Source organism: Heptranchias perlo, chromosome 20, assembly GCF_035084215.1.
Source record: "Heptranchias perlo isolate sHepPer1 chromosome 20, sHepPer1.hap1, whole genome shotgun sequence".
NCBI classification, from domain to species: domain Eukaryota; kingdom Metazoa; phylum Chordata; class Chondrichthyes; order Hexanchiformes; family Hexanchidae; genus Heptranchias; species Heptranchias perlo.
The window spans coordinates 9219356-9246101 of NC_090344.1; the positions used below are offsets into that span (position 1 = coordinate 9219356).

The 26746-nt window shown below is 44.4% G+C and overlaps 4 non-coding genes across 4 annotated transcripts; 3 read left to right on the top strand and 1 right to left on the bottom strand.

The window, feature by feature from the left end:
* Positions 1 to 3826: 3826 nt before the first annotated feature.
* Positions 3827 to 3900, bottom strand: trnan-guu (transfer RNA asparagine (anticodon GUU)). The gene has a single exon. It is a non-coding gene; the product is annotated as a tRNA-Asn (tRNA).
* Positions 3901 to 10022: 6122 nt separating this feature from the next.
* trnav-aac (transfer RNA valine (anticodon AAC)) lies at positions 10023 to 10095 on the top strand. The gene has a single exon. It is a non-coding gene; the product is annotated as a tRNA-Val (tRNA).
* Positions 10096 to 15876: 5781 nt separating this feature from the next.
* trnat-ugu (transfer RNA threonine (anticodon UGU)) lies at positions 15877 to 15950 on the top strand. The gene has a single exon. It is a non-coding gene; the product is annotated as a tRNA-Thr (tRNA).
* Positions 15951 to 19227: 3277 nt separating this feature from the next.
* Positions 19228 to 19309, top strand: trnas-gcu (transfer RNA serine (anticodon GCU)). The gene has a single exon. It is a non-coding gene; the product is annotated as a tRNA-Ser (tRNA).
* Positions 19310 to 26746: the final 7437 nt, after the last annotated feature.

Consider the following 26746-nt stretch of genomic DNA (forward strand, 5'->3'; position numbering starts at 1 on the left):
GTTTGAATTCTTGTCCCACAGACAGAAAAGACAAACATTTCTCCTTCCACATTCAAAGGTCGATGATATTCAGGTCCTGGTGAATCGAGTGACTCTGTCAGATCTTGATGTGATACTTGGTTTGAATTTCCCGTCTGCAAATCCTCCCCTTCTGATACCCTGTAAAAGTTTACAAAAGTCATCACTCTAAAGAAAGGATCGAAATTTGGAACAGACAATTCTAGTTTCTATGGAACTTTCCATCCTCTCTTTTCCGCCAAAGCCGTAAATCCCCGTCCCACACACTCTCCCTCCTCCCTGTGCTGAAATCCAAACCCATCCCACCATCTCCAATATTTCTTCCCTCCACTCCCAGTTTTCTCCCTCCCTCTCCTCTGGTTGGGTTCAGTTCTACACCCGCTGTGGGCAGAGTGAGAATAAAATAAATGAGGCACTGGGACCCTGAAGCCCCGCCCACTCTATGTTCCTGTCACTGGGACCCTGAAGCCCCGCCCACTCTTTGTTCCGAGTCATTGGGACCCTGAAGCCCCGCCCACTCTGTGTTCCTGTGCCAAGATGGCCGCGCATGCGCCAAGATTCTGCCATGACTTCCGCTCGCAAGATGGCGGCCCGTCACACTGCTTTTCGGACGGCTGCTGGTCGGGCCTGTCACCGAGGTGCAAACACTGGGCCTGTGGACGCATATTTGTGGCCTCAAGATGTGATCAGGTGCTTGTGAACCTTCTCCGCCTAACCATAGGTCCAATTACTCCCCCGTCTTCTCCCGGCCTCCGACTCGCCTCTTCCTCCTCAGTCCTTCGCCACCACTCGCACTGCTCATGCTCAGAGCACAGCCCGGTCCTGCCACTGCGCACGGTTCTCCTGTAGTCATTGATAGGGCACATTCTGAGGCGCGGGGGATTGTGGGGAAATGCCCCGCCATTGAAAGCCGGAATTGCCGAACAGAAAATTAATCATTGTCATCCCGTCGAGGTTGGTGCCAGGGAGGCAACAAACATAATAAATAAATTCTACAAAAACCCGAGTGCTCAGCCCTTCCCCATGGTGCGAGGTAAACTGGCCGCTACTTTTCCGTTCGTAAGTCGCAACTCAGGCCCGACACGCCCAGTCTGGTTTAATTGCGAAATGTTCTCTAACTCGAATTCAGACCTGTCATTATCAGGGAAATTGACGAGGTCTCATTTTTTCTGTGCCCTACCCGAGAGCCAGTTAATGGCTTTAATAAGCTGGCAACAATTTTTGCAAAAGTGGAAAGAGGAGAAAAATTCCACGAGCGATGCCTCAATACACAAGGGACCACGTACACTGTGACACCAAATCGAGTGCTACTTACACGGGACACCAAATCCGGGAACAAATTACACTGAGACACCAAATCCAGGGACCACTTACACTTGGACATCAAATCCAGGAAACACTTATACTGAGACATCAAATCCAAGGACACGTACACAGGGATACGAAATATAGAGACCACTTACACAGAGACACCAAATCCAGGGACCACTTGCACTGAGACGTCAAGTCCAGGGATCATTTACATTGGGACACCAAATACAGGGATCAGTTACACAGAGACACCAAATCCAGCGACCACTTATATGGTGACATCCTTTTTGCACCTTCTCCAGTATCTCTTTGTCCTTCATATAATATGGAGACCAGAACTGTTCGCAGTACTCCAAGTGTAGTCTAATCATGGTTCTATACAATTTTAACATATCTTTCCAATTCTTTCTCTCTAGAAATGAACCCTAGTGCTTGGTTTGCTTTTTTATGGCCTTTTTAACCTGCATCACTAATTTTAGTGATTTGTGGATCTGTGTCCCTAGATCCCTGTACTCCTCTACCCCATATAGACTCTTATTGTCCAAGCATTATGAGGCCTCCTTGTTCTTGCAACCAAAATGCTCCACTTCATCCTCATCTTTATTCAAATTAATTTGCCAATTACACCCCCATTCTGCAAGTTTATTAATGTCTTCTTGTATATTCTTGTAGTCTTCATCAGTATCAGCTTTACCCCGCCCCAAACTGATGTAATCCGTACATTTTATATTGTACATCCAATTCCCGAGTCCAAATCGTTTATACAAATTGTGAACAGTGGTCCCAGCACCGATCCTTGTGGAACACCACTTTCCACCTTTTACCAGTCTGAGTAGCGACCCTTAACCCCTACTTTCTGCTTTAATGCAGTGATCAAGAGAAACATCTTTACACAGGGAATGTGAAACTGTGGAAATCACTTCCAAAGTTCTGTAATGACAAGTGGCCTCATGTTTTTATCCAAGACATCGCACAGCCCAGTCATTTACTCCAAATATTGATGCAATGGTTCAAGCTAAGAGGTGCCAGGTATCGGGAGCAGCAGTAGAAGTAAATAAAATCTAAATGTAAGTCAGCACCAATATAGTTCATCTTCATGTATTTCTAGTTTAATAACTTTTGCTGAATGTGGCCCAGGCCAAGTGCCATGATATCGGATCAGGCTCTTCATCGAAAATGAGTTTGACAAGCCTGAGATAGAAAATGTGAAGCGGATTACGCTCATCCACTAACCCAGCAACTTCTTCAAAAAACTCAAGCAAGTTTTTAAGACACGACCTTGTTTTCCGGAAACCGCGTTGAGTATCTCTAATGGCCCCTTCTCTTTCCCCGTGATCATAAACAGCATCGCTTAGGATCCATTCAAGCATCTTCCCTCTGATCGATTTCACACTGATGGGCCCGTCATCGCTTGGCTCTGATTTGTCCCCTTTAATGAAAATGGGAACGACGTGAGCTACCTTACAATCTGAGGCGACAATCCTTGACTCCATTGAGCAGTTGAAGATACAGGCAAGGGGCTCACAGAGCACCCGTGCCATCTCTTTAAACACCCGTGGGTGAATATCATCTGGACCTGGAGCACAATCTATTTTGAAATTTCGTATTTTATCCAAGATGACATCCCTTTCTATTTTAATATTTATGATGTTATTGTCGACAGCACATCCCACAGCTGGCATCTGAGCATCATCCACGGGAGTGTAGGCTGATGAGAAATAATCATTTAACAGCTCTGCCATAGTCCGGGAATCTGTCCTGAACTGCCTTTCAGTGGACCTAAACTATCTTTAATGGTCTTCTGAATCCTGACGGAGCTGAAAAGGCGTTTGCTTTTATTCCCACAATTCTGCACCATCTTCTTTTCCAATGATCTCGTAGCTTCTCTAATGGCTGCTTTTGTCTCCCTCGATTGTGGGTGATATTTGACACTATCCTCCTGTAAACTGAATTAATCCTGATCTGACCTGAGTTAAATGTAAGACAGTTCGGGGAGTCAGGAATCATTCACCCCGAGACCTAAACCAACAGGTAAAACCCCAGACGGTTCCTTCGTTCGGTTTCCTCTGGTTCCTCGGCAGATATTTGTCAGGATGCCGAAACCCAGCTTTCTTACAGTCCACTCCTGGAGGCCCCACTCCCTGAGCCTACAACCTTCAGCAGTGTCAGTGGTGGAGTTCACAAATGAACTGAAACCCTTCGGAATTCGAAAACAATTTTGCGTTTCCAAAATAAAAGGACTGACATTTATTGTGGAAACAGTCTGGTGTCGCTCACTGCAGAAACATCCTTGTCAGAGTGAAGCGGCTCTCCTGCAATCTTTAGACCTTGTCTGTCAAGAAGAATTCTTATTTCCGTGAAGGCAATCTCAGGTTATATGGTGGAAGATCGGCCGTGCTCAGCTGGCCATCGAAACCGTGCATTTTTTTGAAGACAAAACATATATTTGAAACCAGGAAATACGAGACCATGAATCTTAAGGTAAAAGTTTACCTACCGTCCCTGGGTGGGCTTGAACCACCAACTTTTCAGTTAACAGCCGAACGCGCTAACCGATTGCGCCACAGAGACACAATACGTTTGCTATTGAACCATTGATTCAACGAGCTAAAAATTCAGGTTGCAGCGATCAATATAACATCTCTCCACCATCAGTTTACTTTTCCAAAATAAAGGGTGTGAAGCTTGCATGAGTGAAAATCTGTGCTGTATTATTTCTGAACATTAAACTCACCTTGCCATTAAACATCTGTATGTTGGAAGCCTTAGTCCCATCGTGGCAGAGAGGATTGATTTTTCGAGCTGTGATTCTCCATTCTCTGCTCCAGTAATTTTCAGGTGTGGTGAAAATGAGAGGAGATGAAACGAGCAGGTCCAACGAGCAGGTCTGTGGCACTACACGGTGTCTACAAAGTTGTCTCTTGTACTTACAGTGCAGCGGACGGCAGTTTTCACCATTAAACCAGTAACTATGGTGTTAAGAAAAAATGTGGCCGACAAACATTCGATTTCAGCGCGGTGACACTGGGTCAGAGCAAAGTTCAGTTCATGCGATTGCCGAGTAGCGAGAGGGTGGATTTGGAACTCCTGTGCGGCTGCACTGCGCATTGTCCAGGTCTGCTTGGAGCGATATTCATTCAATTCATCACTGACAGGGACAATTTGATTCAATGTCTCTTTTCTCTTGTAATTGGTGAGATTTCAAAAGTTGAAAACCACCCGTGCTGACCCCAAACTCACCACTTACACGCTGACAGATACAATGCGGTCACAGTCTGCTTCATTGAGATGAAAACCGAGAGCGATTTCACAGTCGAACGCAATGCGAACAAAACTCATTTAAAGAAAGTGCAGGTCATTGCAATGCCTTTAAAGTCCCGATTTTTCGAAGCAGATCTGGAAAATGCGCATTGCAGACGCACAGGAATTCCAAATGAACTCTCCGTGGAGGAAAATGAGTGACAGAAGCAGAAGGAGATGTCACGTGAAAGATTTGGACCCAGACCTGCTGCATGAGACTTTAAATGTTGTCCACCTTTAACTGTCGCTCACAGTGTCAGAACTGTCACTGTTATCATTCGCCTTCTTGCACTGCAACTCCTCAATAGCCACGTGTTATCACAGCATCGCTTTCTTCAAATTGAATCGCAGTGTGAAAAGTTACACGATTTCAAACCCAAGCAAAGGTGTGCGAGATTGGACGGAGCGTGCGAGTGGAGATCATGGGCCGGGGGGGCAGTGAGATCATCACCTGAGCATTAAGGTATCCCACATTCCAAAGAAGCAGGGAGATGAGATCTTTGTGCCTATTTTTCCCGGCATGCGCAAAATCCATCCCTTCTCAATGGCCAGTACCGTTCTTTCCCTCTCGCTCCCTGCTGTCCAGGTCAGGATGGGATTCATGAATTCCCCTGTGTTTTCACCAAGCATCTAATTCACCTGGCAGCTGGAAGAGTAGAGGAAGCGGGAGGGGAAGAAAAGTTAGAAACAGGAGATGCCACGTGAAACGGGCCGAATCGTGTGTGTGTAAGTTGCTTCAAATGATCCACGGCAGCCCTGCCTCGCCTCGCAGATTTCCCAGGAGCTGCATCGATTCGGCCCGTGCGTGCGTGCATTTTGGAAATGGAAACAGAGACATCCGCTGCTTGTGGTAATATTTCACCTCAATTTTCCATTTCACGCGCAGGCCGACCCGCACTCGGTACTGTCATGGCCTGAACACATCTTTCGTGTTCTCAAAGAAAATGCCACTTTGTGCGAGCAGGTGTATGGACTGGACTGCACTGAGCTGAGTCACTGAGGATATTCAATAAATGAAATCAGTACTTCAAACAGAAAACATTCTTCACTCACTCATCCTGATACATTAGCGTCTCGATTCTTGAATTATTGTTTCATTCATTGCAAAATAGGAACAGGAATAGGCCATTCAGCCCCTCGAGCCTCCAGGTTAATACATACTTCTTGAGGTGGGGTGCCCAGAACTGATTGCAGTCCGCCAGATGGCGTCTCACCAGAGCTCTGTGCAGCTGCAACACAACTTCCACCTCTTTGTATTCGAACCCTCGAAAGATAAACGGGGAGAGTGAGAGCTCAAGAGAGTAAGAGAGAGAGAGGGAGAGAGAGCACTATGCATTGGACAAACTTTCTCAGGAGTTCATTTGAAACCCCACTGAGCTTTCGAACCACTTGCTCTACCGCATCAAAAGTTCATAAGCAGCATATGGGTAATGTGAAATCATATAATTCATAACCGGTTTAGTCGCGCAATGGGTAGCACATCGGACTTTTCGCTCAGAAATTGTGTGTTCGCATCACACCACCGTTAAATTTTAGTTCGTTGATTTCGGAGCTGGGAAGTGAAATTTTGCAGCAAAACCGGAACAGGATCATTAATATCTGTCAAGGAAGGGAAATAGCCCCCATCCACTTCCTCTGATACAAGTGGCTCCAGTCCCACCCGAATTTATAATGCTTAATCCACTCTGAGCTGGATTGGCGAAACACTCTCAAGAAGGAGGCTCATCATCTGCTCACCGCGAAAGTCAATCTGCTGGACTTCCAGCTCTGTCAGACGGGATGTTCCTTCAGACAGGTATCTAACTGGACACATTCATCCTGCTGCGGTGCGAGCATTGGTGCTTGAGGGGTAGAATTCTTGCTTGCAGTAATTCTATTCCTGTAAAAGTAGCACGTGAAGAACGCAAGATGGAAAGTATCGTGGCTGAGCGGTCTAACGCGCAGGTTTAAAGCTCAAACTAAATCCCACAATTTGTAGATGGATCAAAATCATAGTTTGTGGCTCCAATTCCGAAGCCTCCCTCTGTAAACTAAGAAGACTAAACATCTCATCTACGATTGCGACAGAGTCGGCCGGAGGAACCACATGGCTGAACAAATAACTAGATGCATTACGAAACACACCAATTGTAAATAGAAACTTAGAAAATTGGAGCAGGAGTCGGACATTCGGCCGTTCGAGCCTGCTTCGCCATTCAATATGATCATGGCTGATCCTGGACCTCAATCCCATATTCCCGCTCTCTCCCCAGACCCCTTGATGCCTTTTGTGACTAGAAATCTATCCAGCTCCTTCTTACATATATTCATTGACTTGGCCTCCACAGTCTTGAGTGGTAGAGAATTCGACAGGTTCACCACCCTCTGAGTGAAGAAATTTCTCCTCATCTCAGTCCGAAATGTTCTCATCTGCTATTGCAACAGCATACGCCGGAGGAACCACACGGCGATGCAAATAAGTAGATGCGTTTTGGAACGCACCAATTGTACCTTCAACTCCGGCCGAAATTTTCACAAGAAAAAGGATTGGTTGGTTTCGGTGGGCCTCCCCTAACAACCTCGCCATTTCCCGGCCCTGGACTGTCAGAAAAGGACCGCGCACTGACTGGTTGCGCCGCTCGAGCCCAGTCACTTTGATCACCTGTCCCACTCTGCTGGAAAGAACCTTAAGGTGAGAGGCCCTTACCTGTGGAAAAGTGTCCAGTCATTGCGATGAAAATAATATCTGCACTTTCACTTTCAGCTTCTTTCACATCCTCTGCTCCATCGCACGACAATCGGGTTTTCTGCGAACAGGCAAAATGAACATTGGCAGAAATTCTAACAGCAGTGGGGTTCAAACCCAAGCCTCCGTAGAAATTTGATGGAACATCTGAGACCGCGAGGGCACGCTACCATAATGACACAGTAATGTTTAAAGAGCTGTTTAATGCTCAAATAAATGAATTGAAGCTACTTTGACCGCATTTACCCCGTGCTGGGGTTCTTCTCCTTGGAGCAGAGGAGATTTGATAGAAGTGTTCAAAATAATGTAGGGTTCAGATAAAGTAAATAAATAGAAACTGTTCCCATTGGCGGAAGGGTCGAAAAGCAGAGGACACAGATTGAAGGTGATTGGCAAAAGACCCAAAGGCGACATGGGGAAACACTTTTTTACCAACGAGTAGTTGTAAACTGGAACGCGCAGCCTGAAAGGATGGTGGAAGCAGATCCAATCGTGGCTTTCAAAAACGAATTTGATCAGTACTTGAAGGGAAAAAATGCAGGGCTACCGGGAAGGAGCGGGGGATTGGGACTAACTGGATTGCTCTTACAATGAGCCTGCACGGGCTCGATTGTCTGAATAACTTCCTTCTGTACTGTAACCATACCTCAAGGGCAATGAGGGATGGGCAATAAATGCTGGCGTCGCCAGCGACGCCCACATCCCATGAACGAACTCAAAAAATAATGACTGTATAATTCTATTTATACAGTTTATTTTCATTGCATGCATTTCTCTATCTCTCCCTGTCTCTGTCTCTTGTGTTATCCCCCGATGGACTTCTCAGGATTCATTGAACGGCGATGGCTGATCGAACCTGCAACACCAGCAGAGAAGGTTAAAGAAAGATTGGGACAGGAGGAAAAGTAAAGGGGCAACCCAGCTGCTGCAGCCAATGCCGACACATTAATGCCTCTTCGCTCTCACAGTGAAACAGAGGCACCAATTTGATTAAAGTATACTTAGAGTAGATCGTATATTAACACCATTCCGAGACAGACGGCAATCATATCATGGAATCATAGAAAGTTACCCCACAGAAGGAGGCTATTCGGCCCTTCGTGTCTGAGCCGTCCGAAAAAGAGGTATCGAGCCTCAACCCACGTTCCAGAGTTTGGTCCACAGTCTTTTGGGCCAAACCCTCTGCCTCCATGAATCGATCTCCTTGATGCTCCCAAATCAGAGTCGGGTTCTTACTACCCGTTTAATGTTTACATGCCTGTGGAAGACTTTTTGTCTGCCTTTTATGTTGGCCGCCAGTCGATTCTCATACCCTCTCTTTGTCCCTCTTATTTCCACTTTCAGTTCCCCTCTGAACTTTCTGTATTCTGCCTGGTGATTGAATTAAAAAAAAGTTAGGATGTCCGTCAGCCTGAAACAGAAAGTTATTAGTTGATTAATGGCGATTTGAACAACTATTCGTCTTTTTTCAGAGTTTAATGAGTATTGCGAAATTAATACAGTGAACTGTTTTGTAGAAGTTAATTCCCTGAACGGGACAGGGACCCGTCTCCCACACTGAGAGCATTTGCAGACGGCAGCTATCTTCTGAGGGTTTCCTAAAACAACGTATGTAGCAGCGTTTCTGTAGTGTAGTGGTTGTCACGTTTGCAACACACGCGAAAGATCCCCGGTTGAAAACCGTACAGAAACATTTTTGGGCCGCCCCCTCTGCCTCCATGAGTCGATCTCCTTCATGGTCCCGAATCAGAGTCGGGTTCTCACGACCCGTTTAATGTTTACATGCCTGTGGAAGACTTTTGGATTGCCTTTTATGTTGGCCGCCAGTCTATTCTCATACCCTCTCTTTGCCCCTCTTATTTCCCTTTTCAGTTCCCCTCTGAACTTTCGATATTCTGCCTGGTGAATGAATTAAAAAAAAGTTAGGATTTCCGTCAGCCTGAAACAGAAAGTTATGAGTTGATTATTGGCGATTTGAACAACTATTCGTCTTTTTTCAGAGTTTAATGAGTATTGCGAAATTAATACAGTGAACTATTTCGTCGTCGTTAATTCCCTGAACGGGAAAGGGACTCGTCTCCCACACTGAGAGCATTTGCAGACGGCAGCCATCTTCTGAGGGTTTCCTATAAGAATATGCGCAGCCGAGTTTCTGTAGTGTAGTGGTGATCACGTTCGCTTAAAACGCAAAAAGTCTCTGGTTCGAAACCCAACAGAAGCATTTTTGGGCTGCCTCCATGAATCGATCTCCTTTGTGGTCCCGAATCAGAGTCGGGTTCTTACGACCCGTTTCATGTTTACAATGCCTGTGGCAGACTTTTGGATTGCCTTTTATGTTGGCCGCCAGTCTATTCACATACCCTCTCTTTGCCCCTCTTATTTCCACTTTCAGTTCCCCTCTGAACTTTCTGTATTGTGCCTGGTGAATAAATTTTTTAAAAGTTAGGATTTCCGACAGCTTGAAACAGAAAGTCATTAGTTGACTAATGGCGATTTGAACAACTATTCTTCTTTTTTCAGAGTTTAATGAGTATTGCGAAATTAATACAGTGAACTATTTCGTCGTCGTTCATTCCCTGAACGGGAAAGGGACCCGTCTCCCACACTGAGAGCATTTGCAGTCGGCAGCTATCTTCTGAGGGTTTCCTATAGTGAGCTGTATAGCAGAGTTTCTGTAGTGTAGTGGTTATCAGGTTCGCCTAACACGCGAAAGGTCCTCGGTTCGAAACCGGGCAGAAACATTTTGAAAAAGTTCCCCACTAAAAATCAATACGTCTGAAAAAAAGCAAGAATTCATTCTGTGGTGAAATGTGAATAAAATACCACACCTCACAGAACCGATATGTTTTCCATTCTCTGTATATGGTAGTCATGATGTGGAGATGCCGGTGATGGACTGGGGTTGACATTTGTAAACAATTTTACAACACCAAGTTATAGTCCAGCAATTTTATTTTAAATTCACAAGCTTTCGGAGGCTACCTGAGGAAGGAGGTAGCCTCCGAAAGCTTGTGAATTTAAAATAAAATTGCTGGACTATAACTTGGTGTTGTAAAATTGTTTACAATTCTCTGTATAGTTCAATACACATTCAAACACTACACATATACAGACAGTGTCTCGCCCTCATTCACGTTTCATGCCCCGACTGTGCAGGAAGCCCCTCTCAAAGCTGCACATTGCGATTGTTTTCAGTTGATTTGTGAGAGGACATTAAAGGATCCTGCAGCGCTGCCTCGGTTTATAAGTACAGTTATAAACAGCATTGCAGCCGCGGCAACAAACAGATCAGTTTTTTGATGTTCCCCAGCTCCTGCATTGAGTGAGGCCACGAGAGCAACAACATTCAGGCCGCCTGTCAGGCCCCGCTCTCTCCAATCACACGTTGCTGGCGGGAAGCTGCAATTGCCGCTTCAGGCAGCGCATTACTGCCCATCCCTGGGAAACAAGATAACACCAAAGCTTTGACAACACATTGCAGGCATCGTCTGTCCCGTAGTTGTTGCTCCGCTGCGAAGACAGAACTTGCCAGCTGTTTCAAAATTTACAACCAGAACACTGGATCCTCAGATCACTACCCGTTTTAAAAGTCTGTTACTCGACCTACTGAGCGACGCAGGCTCGCAATTTGTTAAGTTCCGATCGTACATTTCATTGTAGGACTCTGAATTATCCATCGTAGATGTCGAAATTGGGTGAGGGTCCCTGTTATAAAATTGTCAGCAACGTGTTGAGGAGAATCCTTGTTTCTGTTGAACATGATGTAAGAAACATGGACAGTGAACTCGTGAGTTTACAGTTCTTCGTGTTTGTGCCAAATAAGAACATAAGAACATAAGAAATAGGAGCAGGAGTAGGCCAATCGGCCCCTCGAGCCTGCTCCGCCATTCAATAAGATCATGGCTGATCTGATCCTAACCTCAAATCTAAATTTATGTCCAATTTCCTGCACGCTCCCCGTAACCCCGAATTCCCTTTACTTCTAGGAAACTGTCTATTTCTGTTTTAAATTTATTTAATGATGCAGCTATTATTTAACAATGTCTTGTCATTCGTTAGCAGCAATTAAAATAACACTTTACATAGCGGCTCAAAAGCTAAACTTGCCCCACACGGGAGCTGGAAAAGGCCTCTCGACCTTTCAGCGTATTAACATCTGTGAGCTGAATAATTTCACCCGTTGCACAGTGACACCAGGGAGAATATTTCCCATCCAGATTTTCCCCACACGAAACTTCCAACTGATGAATGTCCGCTAAACGAATAGAAGAATTGTATGTTTAGTTCCTTAGATTTAAAGATCTCGTACCGGCTCCTTTGCCATATCAGATGCCGCTAATCGCTCCCTCTCCCCCTATAAACAAACAAATTCACACCTACTATTGCAAGACGGTAGGCCAGAGGAACCCAAGTGCTCACATGGGAACACTAAGAAGGAGATGCGTTATGGAACATACCAGTTGCACCTTGAACTCAAAATGTTCGATTGTTCCAGATGAGGCTCAAACTCACAACCTGGGCATTTCTGGAGTTCATAAAAGTACCGCACGCTGAGCGCTTGCGCCACAAGAGCAGCGCACAATCGGTTCGATCAGTGCTCCCGTCAAACCGCTTCATTTTCCGTCTCTGAATTATCGCTTTGTGATCTTTCTCCGATTTCTCCAAGAAGCCTCCAATCAAGATGCGCTTCGATAAATATCCGCAGTGAACTTTAAAAGCCCTGGAATCTGAAACAAAACCCCAGAAGATAAGAACTTTTATTGATCTTATTATTAACTAAAGGACAATTTTTGATGGTGCTTTAAAGAGGATTTGGATAAAGTGTGAAATGAAACTGAGAAACTCTCTCTGCGCTGTCGGAGATTGAAGAGATGGGCGTTATTTCATTTGAAAACCGAGGCTCGGAACTTTCTGATGGAGAAGTGTGACAGAAGATTGTGGTTAGTGGCAGTTACCGGGGAGATCGAGAGCAGAGGGAGAAAAGTCAAAGTCACAGCTGTGACAGCTCAAGTGCTCTGCTTATCTGTAATATTTTAAAAAAGTAATGTACAGTACAGGGCAAACCGATTTGGTATCGGTTCTCAAAAATACTAAAGGATACAGGTTCAAAGGGGGATTTGTGAAGAGGGAGCGGATTTAACCGCCAGACCGAAATCATTCCCCATGAATCTGAAGTGTCTTGCGGAAAACGGCAGCGCGAACTGTTGTGTTCGTGTCATCACTTCAAAGACCCTCCAATTACCGAAAGTATCTTTGAATGAGTTGTGCACAAAACCGTGAGTGAAGCCGCTTTGCATTCGTCAAACGTGTAGGTGACGATATTGGCGTTAATAAGGGTGGATTTCAATTATTTGAAATCTCACCAGAACTCTTGACGCGAAAATCGACTGTAAAATTGAGGTTTTCATGTAAGTCGTGAATTGTAGGTAAAGCCGCATCAAACAGATCAGAGAAATGAAGAGCAGAAAATGTGGATGAACTTTGCACGAGTGAAAATCCCTGTTTTTCGGAAGACTCTGTCCCCACTGGTGGAGAGGATTGATATTTCGAGCTGTTATTCACCAGCCTTAACTTCAGTAATTTCCTGTTTGCTGACAATGAGATGAGACGGAATGAACAGGTCTAACGAGCCGGTCTGTAACACAGGACAATGATTCAGTGCAGCTCGTTACCCAGTCACTGGGCTCCGTTATAGCCGCTCCTGTCAGTCACACACAAAGAGAAATTGTAAATCGGAAACAGAAAGAGTTAATGCATAACACTTAATATCAACCACGAGTTTTTCCCTCTTTCCGGCTTTTAAAACAATCTGTTTCACAGTTTGTCAAACCCAAAACAGCCTCTGGTATTTGCTCATCGAGAATTTCAGTGGAAATTGGGACCGTCACTTAGTATCGGAACAAATATACCCGCTGAGGTTTCGGGGTTGTTACTGATTTATTTATATCAGTGAGTGGCTGATTTTAAACTAGGTGAGGGTCTAAACCTGAGGTAAGAGCCTGGGATAGACAAGAGATTCTACAATATATCAAGTTAAATTACACTGATTCCACCAACACTGTACATCACATCCCTGAAAGATTGTTACCTGTTACTGTATAAAACTGGTGAGAGTGGAAATGGGAAATAACTGAAAAAACCTTCATTGTATCAAACGTATTATTATTAGTCCATCACCGGCATCTCCACATCATCTGTATTATTATTATACAAACAATGTACAGCCTATCCCATAAAAAAGACTCAATGTAAAACCAGTCGCCAGTCCCAGACCCGCTGTGCCCGTGATGTGATTTGCATCCGATTCTGACTGACTTAGTATCAGACGCGCTCCCGTCAACAGTAAACGGATGGGGCCGGATCCTGAAGAGAAAAATGAGGACCGACGTCCGCATAACCTGTCTTCATAATTTAACCATTTTAGCCCCGGTATCATTCTGGTCATTCGGCGCTGCACCACTCCAAGGCCAATATTTCCTTCCTGATGTGTGGTGCCCAGAGCTGAATGCAGTACTTTAAGTGGGGTCTCAGCAAGGATTTCTATCTGTAACATACTTCCCCCCTTTGAATACCAGCTTCCTTGAGATAAAGGCCAACATCCCATGAGACATTTAAATCAATTTTTCTACCATTCCACTGGATTTAGCGATTTCTGTCCTTGGACCCCTAAATCTCTCTGCTCCTCCACAGTTCCTAGCTTCTCACCATTTAGAAAATACTCTGATCTATCTTGCTTCAGTCCAAAGTAGATGAACTCACACTTTTCCATATTGAAAGTTTGAACAGACTGGGGCTCTTCTGCATAGAAAAGAGAAGGCTGAGGGGTGATCTGATATCGGACTTTAAGATTATCCAAGGGTTTGATAGGTTCGACGTAGATAAGGTGTTTGCATTTGTGGAGGTGGGAACTCCAAATCATTGAGGCAATGAATATAAGGTAGTCACTATTTAATTCAACATTGCATTCAAGAGGAACACATTTACCCAGAGAGAAGTTAGAATGTGCAATTCGCTCCCACAAGGAGTAGTTTAGGCGAATAGCATGGATTCGTTTACAGCGAATCTAGAAAAAGAAATGGAGGAGAAAGGAATATAATGGTTTGCTCATCGGGCGAGATTAAATGGGGATGGCGGAGGCTTGTTTGCAGCATAAACACCGGCATTGTCTAGCTGGGCCGAATTGCCTGTTTCCGTGATGTACATTCTATGTAATTCTATGTAAGCTCCATCTGCCACAGTTTTGCCAACTCACTTAATTTATCAATTTGCCTTGGCAACTTTATGCTTCCATCTACATGACTCACCGTGACACCTATCTTGGTGTCAGCGACACACGTGGATATACGGCTCTCTATTCCTTGGTCTACGTCATTTATATGCCGGGTCTCTGTCTCCCACCTTCTAACCAACTCCCTACCCATTTCATTAGGTTGCCATAAATTCTACGCACTGTCATTGTCGTTAACAGTCTCTTATATGGTACCTTATCGAATACCTCTGGAAGTCAATATCATATAACAACCATGGACACTCCATTATATACCACGTTAGTTACATCTTCATAAAGTTCAACTAGTTTTGTTAGACTTGACTTACAAAATATCCATGCTGGCTCTCTCTGATCAATTCATGTTTATCCAAGTGCTCAATCTTTCTTTCCCTAATAACGGATACTGGCAACTTCCCCACAACGGATGTCAGACTAATGGGTCTATAATTTCCAGCATCATCTCTGCTACCCATCCCAAATAATGGAGTGACATTGAAATTGTTTCCATCAAAGGAACAATTCCTGAACCAAGAGAGTTTGAACGATCATGACTAAAGCATGTACAATTTCCTCACCTCGTCCTCTCAGTCCCCTGGGATGGTCACCATCAGGTCCTGGAGATTTGTCTATCTTTCATCTAATTATTTTCTCCATTGCCATTATTTTACTTATACTGAATCCCCTTGATTTATTTATAGTTTTCCACATATCTCTGATATGTCAGCCTCATTTATTTCTGTGAAGAACGAATCAAAGTAAATATTTAGCAACTCTACATTTCATGATTTTCAATTACAATATCACCTCCATCTGTCTTTAAGCGGCCCACATTACTCTAAGCCTCCATTCTTTCACTTAATATACTGGTAAAAATCTTGACTGTTGTCCTCATTTTCCCTGACAGGTTTTTCTCCTTTTCCCTGTTTGGGCCTCTTCCGGTTTTTAATTTTCAGCACCAAAATAAACAATACTTTGCTGTAAAGTTCGTCTCAATATTTCTTCACTTTCAGTGAGAGAATTGTCCAAACCGGTAATTTACTTAATGTAACAAACATAAGTACACATAATCATCCCCATATCAACGCATTGATGGACACACAAAGATAAACACAACGAGATCGACAGGCAGCATCGGGATGAACAGGTGAACGAACAAGCTGAACAGACAAAGATGAAACGGTCTGAACCCCAAACAGTGACGTATCGCTGATAGATATTAGTGAGAGGAGGTGGGACTTAGCTATCATGAATGGGCGCTGTGGCTTAGTTGGTTAAAGCATCTGTCTTGTAAACAGAAGAGCCTGGGTTCAACTCCCAGCAGTGCCTTGCGTCACTACTTATTTTTACCTAATTTGTGGAATTAAGCGACAAAATGGCACTTTGGAATTGGTATTTGTTCAGATTTGAGGAGGAAACGGATATCAGATTGACTCTTCTAACACGCCCTTTCATTGCACAGTCAGACCTCTCATAGAATGTGTCAGCAACGGGTTAACTTAAAGACACGTTCTTGTTTCTGGGCTCGTTGAGGTCAGGGTATAACTCACAATTTGAGGTTCAAACCCGGAAGTAGTCCTAATTTGGACCTTGACTTGTGATCTTGACCTGCGGTGAAAATCTTTGCAAAGAGGAAAATGAAGTCACCAGAACACTCCACCTGAATCTCCAGACCCCAATGAAATATATCCCAGGCTGTTAACAGAAGCAAGGGAGGAAATAACGGAGGCTCTGACCATCATTTTCCAATTCTCCCTGGTTACAGGTGATATGCCGAAGGATTGGAGGGCTGCTAAAGTTGTGCTGTTGTATAAAAAGGGAGAAAAGGATAGATAAAGTAATTATAGGCCAGTCAGCCTAACCTCGGTCAGGCTGAAGGTATTCTGTTAAATCTGCTCTGCACTTCCTCCACGGCCAATACAGGGAGGAGGGGACTCTTGACTGACAAGCCTCAGCTCCACCAGGAGAGGGAGACTGACCCACGCTCTCTCTTGCTTCTGGGATGTGCCACTTTTGAAAAAAAAGGTGAATTTCTCGATATCTTTAAACGCTCTGTCTCACTGCACATGATTTAAAGTGTATTGTGGGACGCTGTGAGTGTCTCTGTACCTGTAAACTCTCTGACTCACTGCACGGATGTTTAATGTGTGCTGTAGGATAGTATGCAAGTATCTCTGTATCTTTAAACTCTCTGTTTCACTTCACAGCATTGTCAGTGTATTGTAGGATGGTGTGAATGGGATGAGGGTCTGTGGGGCGAAGTGTAGCCGATTGGGAGCAGCGCCCGTTTGCGGGGTGAGCATTGCACGCTTGATTTTCTCTCTCCCTTCTATCTTTCTTTCTCTCTTTCTTTCTTTCACCTCCCTCTCTCCCATTCTTTCTTTCACTCTCTTTTCATTCCTCTTATTTCGTTCTTTGTCTTTCTGCCCCAGCACCTTTGTCTGTATCCTGTTTTTGTTCTCTCATGTGTCTCTGTTGGATGATCCAAAATTCAGACCCGCGGCTTCTTCCAGCTTTTCCTTCCTTCCACAATCATCGTTCATTTAATTGACACTTTACTGCGGCCTTGCCTACTCTAACATTCACTTACACATCCTTACGCCTTGACGTTTGCTCTCCATCGACCGCTGTTTCTCGGGGGCACATGTCCCGTTCGCATCAATGTTCATTTGTGCCTTGAAACCAGTCGATACATTTCGATCTGCTCCAGAGACAAGCTCTCAGAAAGCAGGGCTGGCATTCGGTGGGACAGCGCATACGTTTCCGTGAAATTTCCATGGGGTATCTTGTGACACGGGGGATGTTAACATGGTTTTGTTTCCATGGTGGTTGGCGCTTTTCCCCGAGCAGTTGATGTGCGGGAGAAACGGGCGGCGCGACATTGCTGCGAATGACGGCTGAAAGGTGCACATTTGTCAATCTGGGCGGTGCAGGAAAGTCGGAAATGTTCCGCTTGATCTTACTAGGTCTGTGGAAATGTCCGATTGAAAAGTAATGAGGAGAAATTAGAAGAGCGGGAATGGTGAAAAAGTGTCGATTACAGGAGGTTGGCCGGGAGCGAAAGGTCCTTTGAAAGCTCGGCGCGGAGGAGATTTTGTTCGGAAACGGCAGACTTTAAGCGCGTGAGGAAAGTGAAGTGCGAGCTGCGTCCTTGGGTCAAATTGGGTGTTTTCAGGAAAACAGCCATTGTGAAATCACAAAAATGAAAATAGAAAATGCTGAAAACGCTGAGCAGGTCAGGCAGCACCTGTGGAGAAAGAACCAGAGGAAACGTTTCAGCTCTATGACCTTTATCATCAGATCTCAATGGCTTACCATGTGCGTGAGTAACTGCGCTGTCAAAGATGGCTGGCTTCCATCTCTGAATTATGTGGGTTCGAATCTCACTGCTGCCAGAATTTGTATCCCCTTCCATTTTCGCCGCCTCACCAAAAACCCTTCTTTGATAAGAAGTGCTTTTCCGCATTGCTGGTTTACACCTTTTTGCACAATTCAGCAAAGTCTGGATTGCCACCCAACTGTTTCTTGGACGGAGGTGTTGGGAGTGTAAGGGGTGATCTCGGTGAAGTATCAATCAATGTGCACAATGGCGCCCTGGTGAACCGAATACCTCTTATTGTCAGCATAATATAAATGGTATGCACCATAATTATGAATTTCTTCTTTTCATCACACTCGGATTTATTATCAGGGAATGTACATGAGCAGGTCGATTTACGTCACGCTCCGGTCGCCTCGCATCGCCTCCCACAAATAGAATAGAATCATCGAAAGGTCACAGCACGAAAAGAGGCCATTCGGCACATCGAGTCCGTGCCGGCTCTCTGCAAGTGCAATCCAGACAGACCCACTCCCCCACCCTTTCCCTGTAGCCCTGTATTCTCTTTCGTTTCAAATACTTATCCAGTTCTTTATTGAAGACCATGATTGAATCTGCTTCCACCACCCCCTCGGGCGGTGTATTCCAGATCCTAAACACTCGCTGTGTAGAAAAGTTTTTCCTCATGTCACCTTTGGTTCTTTTGCCGAAAACCTTAAATCGATGTTCTCTGGTCCTTGAACCTTCCGCCAATAGCAACAGTTTCTCTCTATCTGCTCTGTCTGGATCCTTCATGATTTTGAATACCTCTATCAAATCTCCTCATAACCGTCTCTGTTCCAAGCAGAACAACCCCAGCTTCTCCAATTGATCCATGAAACATATGCCCCTCATCCCTGGAATCTTTACAGTAAATCTCTTCTGTGGGGATTCGTTATTAACATCGCCGAATCCCCCACCATCAACATACTGGTGGTCACCATTAACCAGAAATTTAACTGGACCAGCTACATCAATATTGTGGCGACAAGAGCAGGTCAGAGGCTGGATATTCTGTGCCAAGTGACTCATCTTCTAACTCCCTAAAGCCGTTCAACCATCGACAAGGCGCAAGTTGAGTGAGTTGGAATACTCATGTGATGGCCATCGACCTGAAATGTTAACTCTGTTTCTATGTCTGAAGATTCTGCCTGACCTGCTGAGGATATGCACATTTGCAGTTTCAGGTTGGCAACACAGCCAGTATTTTCATTTTGAATAAAGGTGCTTTCGCGTATTTCCGAATTCGACGAGGTGGCCGAGAGGTTAAGGCGATGGACTGCTAATTCATTGTGCTGTGCACGCGGGGGTTCGAATCCCATCCTCGTCGCTCTGATGTTCAAGTTTTGTTTCTCTCATTCAGTCCACCCAGAAGGTCTGGTCAAAGTCCCATCCTTCTCGAAACGGCAGACGGTGGGTTTTGCATTGTTTGCTGATATCAGCAACAGTTCCTTCCAGGATGGTGTTGAGATTGTCAGGTCGCGAAGTATCGGATTGTACATTGGTGTCATTGTAAAAAGAGTAAATCTTATGGTCAACGTAAGAGAAACTTATGCACCATAATTATGATTTATGTCCGGATCATTCCGTGTCTGTGTCTGTTTAAAAGGGGAGTGCTGTTAGTCCCGGATCATTCTGTGTGCGTTTTACCCGATTTTCTTGATACCCTTTCTCCTTCTGAACTGAAATGACGATCCTCTCTCGAGAATAAGGTTCACCACCTGCTTCGGGCAACTGGTAGGAAAAATAACAAAAACTGATGAGACCAAGTTCATTCTGCTGGGCTTCCATTCCAATCTCCGCACTCTATCCCCCATTCAGTCCCACCCCCGCCTGGACAGTATAATCTGCGATATTCATAAGGGAATGGAGAAGCCGAATATCATGGTTGTAATTTTCTTGGTTGCTCAACAATGAATAGCTTCAATTGCAATGATTCAGAAGGTAATCACAGAATCATAGAATCTTACAGCACAGAAGGAGGCCATTCGGCCGTCGTGCCAGTGTCGGCTTTTTCGAAGACCTGTCCAAATTAGACCCACAGCCCAGATTTTTCCCCATAACACTGCAAATTAGTCCTCTTCAATTATGTCCAATTGCCTTTTTAATGATCGTATGGAATCTGCTTCCACCACCCTTTCAGGAAGTGCGTTCCTGATCTTAACAACCCTCTGTGTGAAAAAAATTCTCCTCAATTCCCCTCTAGTTCTTTTGCCAATTATTTTCAATCTGTGATCTCCGGTTACCGACCCACTTGCCAGAGGAAACAGTTTCTCCCTACTTGCTCTTTCAAAACCCCTCATTATTTTGAATACCTCTATTAGGTCTCCCGTTAACCATCTCTGCTGTAAGGAGAACAATCCCAGCTTCTCCAATCTCTCCACACAACTGAAGTCCCTCATCACTGGTGTCATCCAGGTCAACCTGCTCTGAATCCTCTTCACTGCCTTTTCATCCTAAAGTGTGGTGCCCAGATCTGTACAATATACTTCAGCTGAGGGCTAACCTATGATTTGTAAGGATTAGCATGACTTCCCTTTTTAATGCATTCAATGCCCCTATTTACAAAGCCAAGTATCCCATTCGCTTTCTTAAACACCTGATCAACTTGCCCTGTTTTCTGAATATGCTCCCCCAGGTCCCTCTGCTCTTAGAACCCCCCATAAATAGTTCCATTTAGATTATACTGCCTCTCCATGTTCTTCTTCCAAAAGTGCATCACTTCACACTGATCGGCGTTAAATCTGTCACGTGACTGCCCATTTCACCAATCTGTCTTTGTCCTCCTGAAGTCTGCTACTATCTTCCTCACTATTTAATACGTTACCAAGTTTTGTATCATCCGCAAACTTCGAAATTGTACTCCCTATTGCGACATCCAAGTCATTTATATTTAACAAGAAAAGCAATAATCCTAATACCGAACCCTGGGGGATCCGACTGCATATTTCTCTCCAGTCAGAAAGACATCCGTTCACCACTAATCTCGGCCTCCTATCCTTTAGCCAATTACTTGCCCACGTTTCCACCGAGCCTTTAATCCCACGTGCTTCTAGTTTTCGAATAAGTCTGTAATGTGTTCATTTCTAAAATGTGTCCTCAAAAAAAATATATCCCCATAATTTTATTGTTAAACAATGAGAATACAGATATTAAATCGAGTGCGAGAACGGGTTCATTCCCATTACCCGGAGGTGACCGGACCCGAGGAGGGGGAATCCCATCTGGGTTTATTTTTTCCGAAAACGGAGACGGAAAATAGCAAATCTCATCCCGTCGAAATCCAACAATTGGACGAAGAACCGACAGCCTTTTCCCATCCCGGGTTTGCAGACCTGGATGTTGAAGGAAGCCTGATAAGTCCATTAGGGATCAACAGCGAAAGTGAAGAAACGCAGACAGAGATAGAGAGATACATGCAAAGAAAAATAGTATAAATCTCCAATTCTGTGATTGAGCAGAATTTAGGTGGCAGCTTAATGGAAATTCGTCGCATGCCGTGAAATCTTAGACGTGTACATAGGGCTGGATTCTTACATTATTTCTGAAAAAAGTAAACACTGCCTGGTAACTACAGCTCTTACTTATTTGACCATTTTAGAGTGGCGGTGTCAAGTGATTTCGAATCTCAGTGAATTTCAAGACCATGCTTGACCCACAGGTAGCACGCGGTTGTAGACTGCGCAGGCTCATCACAGGAACTCTGCCAGACTGCATTTTCCAGACTTGTATTCAACGCTACACGTGCAGCCTGCAGCCGTGTGTGCATTGGTGGTTCAGTGTCGAAACCTCGCCTGCCGACGGGAAACCAGGGGTTTGGTTCCAAGCCAATGCAGCTTCCTTTACCTTTTGTATCTGTACCCATGAGATCGCCTGAATTGGGATAAATTCATGTGCCGGCTTCAATCTGTACAACCTCTTGAAAGATTCTCTTAATTTCGTCTACGTGTCTTTCGTGGACATACCCTCTGCATTCTGTCCTCTGGTGTTCAAACATGCTCGGCTGGAGATAAGTCAAACCTGCCTTCTGCACTTGCTTCAAAGATGTGAGAAGCCAATTGGTGGTTTTTGACGAAAAATGGGGACGCAAGGGGGCTCATACCGGGATTTGAACCAGTGAAACTCCCTGAGCGAGAATCAGATCCAACGTCCAACTGGTAACAGAGCCGTGCAGCCACTGTAAAATTTCGCTGCCACGCAGCCGATCCGCCATCCTTTCAGAACACCATGGCCATCCAAACTCGCTTTCTTGTACGATATACGATGTAGAGCAATATCAGGTTCTAAACTAATTATTTCAGATCAACAATATTAGTCTCTCTTTATCAAATTTGTTTTGAGTGTACGACTTGTATTATCAAGTAACACTTTACAGAATGAATTACTCTGAAACGACATTGTCGTCTCTCTCGGCATCGTCATAGTTTACACTCCACCATAAGCACACTTTACTCAAATTGCTGCTTTCATTCACCATGAGAACGAAGAGCCACGAATGTGGAAACATTAGCTACGAAATTATCAGCTGGGTTGCACCTTTCCTTTTCCTACTACCTCAGTCTTTTTTTTCTTTACCCTTCTCTGCTATTTTTGCAGGTTAGATCAGCCATCGCCGTTCAAGGAAGCCTGAGAAGTCCATTGTGGACAATACAGAGAGACAAGAGACGGAGACATGGAGAGATGGAGAGATGCATGCAAAGAAAATAAAGAGTATAAATGTCAGGTTTTGCAAACGAGCAGAATTTATGTTACAGATTGGGAGAGATTCCTTCTTGGGTCTTGAAATCTTGCAAGAGAAGATTGGACACAACTTTGAAGCCTCGCTGGAGAATCTCTCATTCTGGGAGAGAGATAAATGCGGTCAATTAATTCCAATTAATCTATTTCAGCACTGAAGGGATCTTTAAACAGTAGCTCTGCGAGCAGAATTCAAACCTGGGCAGGAAAACCTCAATTGAATTTTGAGTCCAACGCTTTAAACACTCGGCCACCGCAGCTGTAAACGGCATGTTCATTCAGATCGGATTCCAAATGGACACATGCTGCTCTTACAAACGCGCGCATTGGTTGTGCAGGGGTCGAATTCTTACTTGTTACGCTGGAGACCTTGGTACGATTCCCAATACAATGCAGGATCATTCTGTAAAAATGAGGAACTGAAGAACAAAAGTATACTATTTCGCCCCTCGAGCCTTGTGCGCAATTCAGTGAGATCCTGGTTGATATGTAACCTAACTGCACATTATCGCCTTAGCCCCATGTCCCTTAATGCCTTTGGTTAACAAAAATCTATCAATTTCAGTTTTAAAATTAACAATTGAGCTCGCATCAACTGCCGTTTGCGGAAGAGAGTTCCAAACTTCTACCTCCCTTTGCTTGCAGAGGTGTTTCCCAACTTCACTCCTGAAAGTCCTGACCCTAATGTTTAGGCTGCTTCCCCGAGTCCTTGACACGCTAACGGGCGGAAATCTTTTTTTTTCTATTTACCCCATCAGTTCCCCTTAATATTTTGAAATGTTCGATCAAATCAGCACTTAATCGACTGAATTCGAGGCAAACCCGAGTTTATGTAATCTCTCCGCGTAATTTAAACTGTGGAGTCCAGGCAACATTCTAGTAAATAGACGCTGCACTCCCTTCATAGCCAATATATCCTTCCGAAGGTGCGTTGCCCAGAACTGAAGGCAATACTCCAGGTCTGGTCTAACCAGAGCTTTGTATAGCTGTATCATAATGCCTATCCCCTTGAATCTTGTCCTCTGGATATAAAGAACAATATTCCATTAACCTTTTTGATTATTTTTTGTACCTGTCCATGACATTTTAATGATGTATGTTCATGGACCCCAAAGTCTTTTTGGACCTCCACTGTTTCGAGCTTTTCACCATTTCGAAAGGACTCTGATTTATCCTTTTAGGTCCAAAGTGGATGACCTCACACTTGACGAAATTCATATCGATTTGCCACAATTTTGCACATTAATTTATTATATTAATGCCTCTCTGTAATTTTATGCTTTCATCTGCACTGCTTACAATGCTGCCCATCTTGGTGTCATCGGCAAACTTGGATATGTGGCTTTCTATCCCGTCATCTAATATCCGCCTGAATTGGGAAAAATCCAAATTCAGTTTCAATCTCCTCATCTTCTAGAGACATTTTATTTGCTTCATGTGTATTGCGTCGACGAAACTTCGGCATTCAGTCCACTGGAGCTCAAACATCCTCTGGATATAATTCAGTTCCACCAACAGCAGAACTGAAAAGATGTGAGAAGACAATTGGTGACTTTTCACGAAAAGGAAAAACACATGCAGGCTCGTCCTGGATTTGAACCAGGGACCTCTCGCATATCACTCAATAAAACTCCCTAAGCGAGAATCATACCCCTAGACCATCAAGCCGCTGTTGCTTTAGTTGTGCAGCCAGTGTAAAAGTTGGTTGCCTCTCACAGCCGATCGACCATCCTTTCAGACCACTTCGATCCATTCAATCTCGTTTTCTGTTCGGGTGCACAGCAATATCAAGTTGCGCACCAACTATTTCCATTCACCAATATTAGTCTCCCTTTACCAAATTGCTTTCGAGTGCACGACTTGAGTTATCAAGTAAGACGTTTCAGAATTAGTTGCTCTTAAAATACATTGCTTGTGAGGATACTCAGAGTCGTGTCGATTTGTGGCACGCTCTGTTCCCTTTGCATTGCAACCAACACACAGAATTGAATCATAGAAAGCTGACAGCACGGAAAGAGGCCATTCGCGCCATCGAGTCCGTGCGAGATCTCTGCAAGAGCAATCCAGCTCGAACCACTCCCCCGCCTTTCCCCGAAGCCCTGCATTTTTTTTCCTTTCAAGTACTTATCCAGCTCCCCTTTGAAGACCATGATTGAATCTGCCTCCATCACACCCTCGGGCAGTGCATTCGAGATCCGAACCTCTCGCTGTGTAAAAAAGTTTTTCCTCATGTCACCTTTGGTTATTTTGCCAATCACCTTAAATCTATGTCCTCTGGTTCTTGACCCTTCCACCAATGGGAACAGTTTCTCTCCATCTTCCATGTCTCGATCCTTCATGATTTTGAATACCTCTATCAAATCTCGACAAAACCGTCTCTGTTCCAAGGAGAACAACCTCAGATTCTCCGGTCTATCCACGTAAGTAAAGTCCCTTATCCCTGGAATTATGATAGTATTTTTTCCGGAACCCCCTCGAAGGCCTTCACATCTTTCCTGAAGTGCGGTGTCCCGAACCCCACACAAAATTCCAGTTGTGTTCGAACCAGTGTGTTGTAAAGTTTCATCCCGACTTCTATACTTTTGTACTTTTGTACTCTATACATCTATTTCTAAAGCCCAAGATCCCGTATGCTTTTTAACCGCTTTCTCAACCTGCCCTGCCACATTCAACGATTTGTACACATAAACCCCTCTTTGTTCCTCTACCGCTTTTACATTTGTGCCCTGGAATTTATTTTGCCTCTCCTCGTTTTTCCGACCGAAATGTATCACTTCGCATTTTTTTGCGTTAAATTTCATCTGCCCCGTCTCCGCCCTTGCCACCAGCCTGTCTATATCCTTTGAAGTTCATCACTATCCTTATCATTGTTTCCTACCCTTCCAAGGTTTGTTTCATCTGCAAATTTTGAAATTGAGCCCTGTGCACTCGAGTCCAAGTCATTAATATATATCAGGAAAAGCAGTGGTTCCAGCACTGATCCCTGGGGAACGCCACTGTACACCTCTCGCCAGTTCGAAAAACAACAGTTCACCAGTAATCTGTTTCCTGCTGTTCGTCAATTCTGCATTCATGTTGTTACTGCCCCCTTCATTCCATGGGCCGCAATTTTGATGATCAGCCTCCCATGCGGCACTTCATCAAACACCTTTAGAAAGTCCTTATACACCACATCAACTAAATTGCCCTCATCTATCCTCTCTCTTACCTCATCAAAAAACTCTAACAGGTCAGTTAAGCACGATTTACCTTTAATAAATCCGTGCTGCCTTTCCCTAATCAATCCACCCTCGTCCAACTGACTGTTAATTCTGTCCCGGGATATCGTTTCTAAACGTTTCCCCACCACTGAGGTTAAACTGACTGGCCTATAGTTGCTGGGTTTAATCGTACACCCTTTTTTGAACAAGGGTGTAACCTTTGCAATTTTCCAGTCCTCTGGCACCACCCACATATCTAAGGATGTTGGTAGATTATGGTCAGTCCCTCCGCAATTTCCACCCTTACTTCACTCAGCAACCGAGCATGCATTCCATCCGGACGTGGTGGTTTATCTACTTTAAGTACAGCCAGCCGTTCAAGTGCCTCTTCTTTATCAATTTTTAGACCATCCAGTATCTCAACGATAACTTCCTTTGCTGAGACTCTGTCTTCTTGGTAAAGACCGATACAAAGTACTCATTTGGTACCAAGGCCATCCCCTCTGCCTCCATGAGTCGATCTCCTTTATCGTGCCTAATCGGCCTCACCCCTCCTCTGACTACCCGTTTACTGTTCACATGCCTGTCGAAGTCTTTTGGATTCCATTTTATGTTGGCCGTCAGTCAATAGTCATATTTCTCTTTTCCTCTCATTTCCTTTTTCACTTCCACTCTGAACTCCCTAAATTCGGCCTGGTGAATTAACGCATAAAAAAGTTAGCATTTCTTTCAGCCGGAAACAGAAAGTTACTGGTTGATCAATGGCGATTTGAACAACTATTCGTCTTTTTTACAGAGTTGAATGAGTTTTGCGAAATTAATACAGTGAA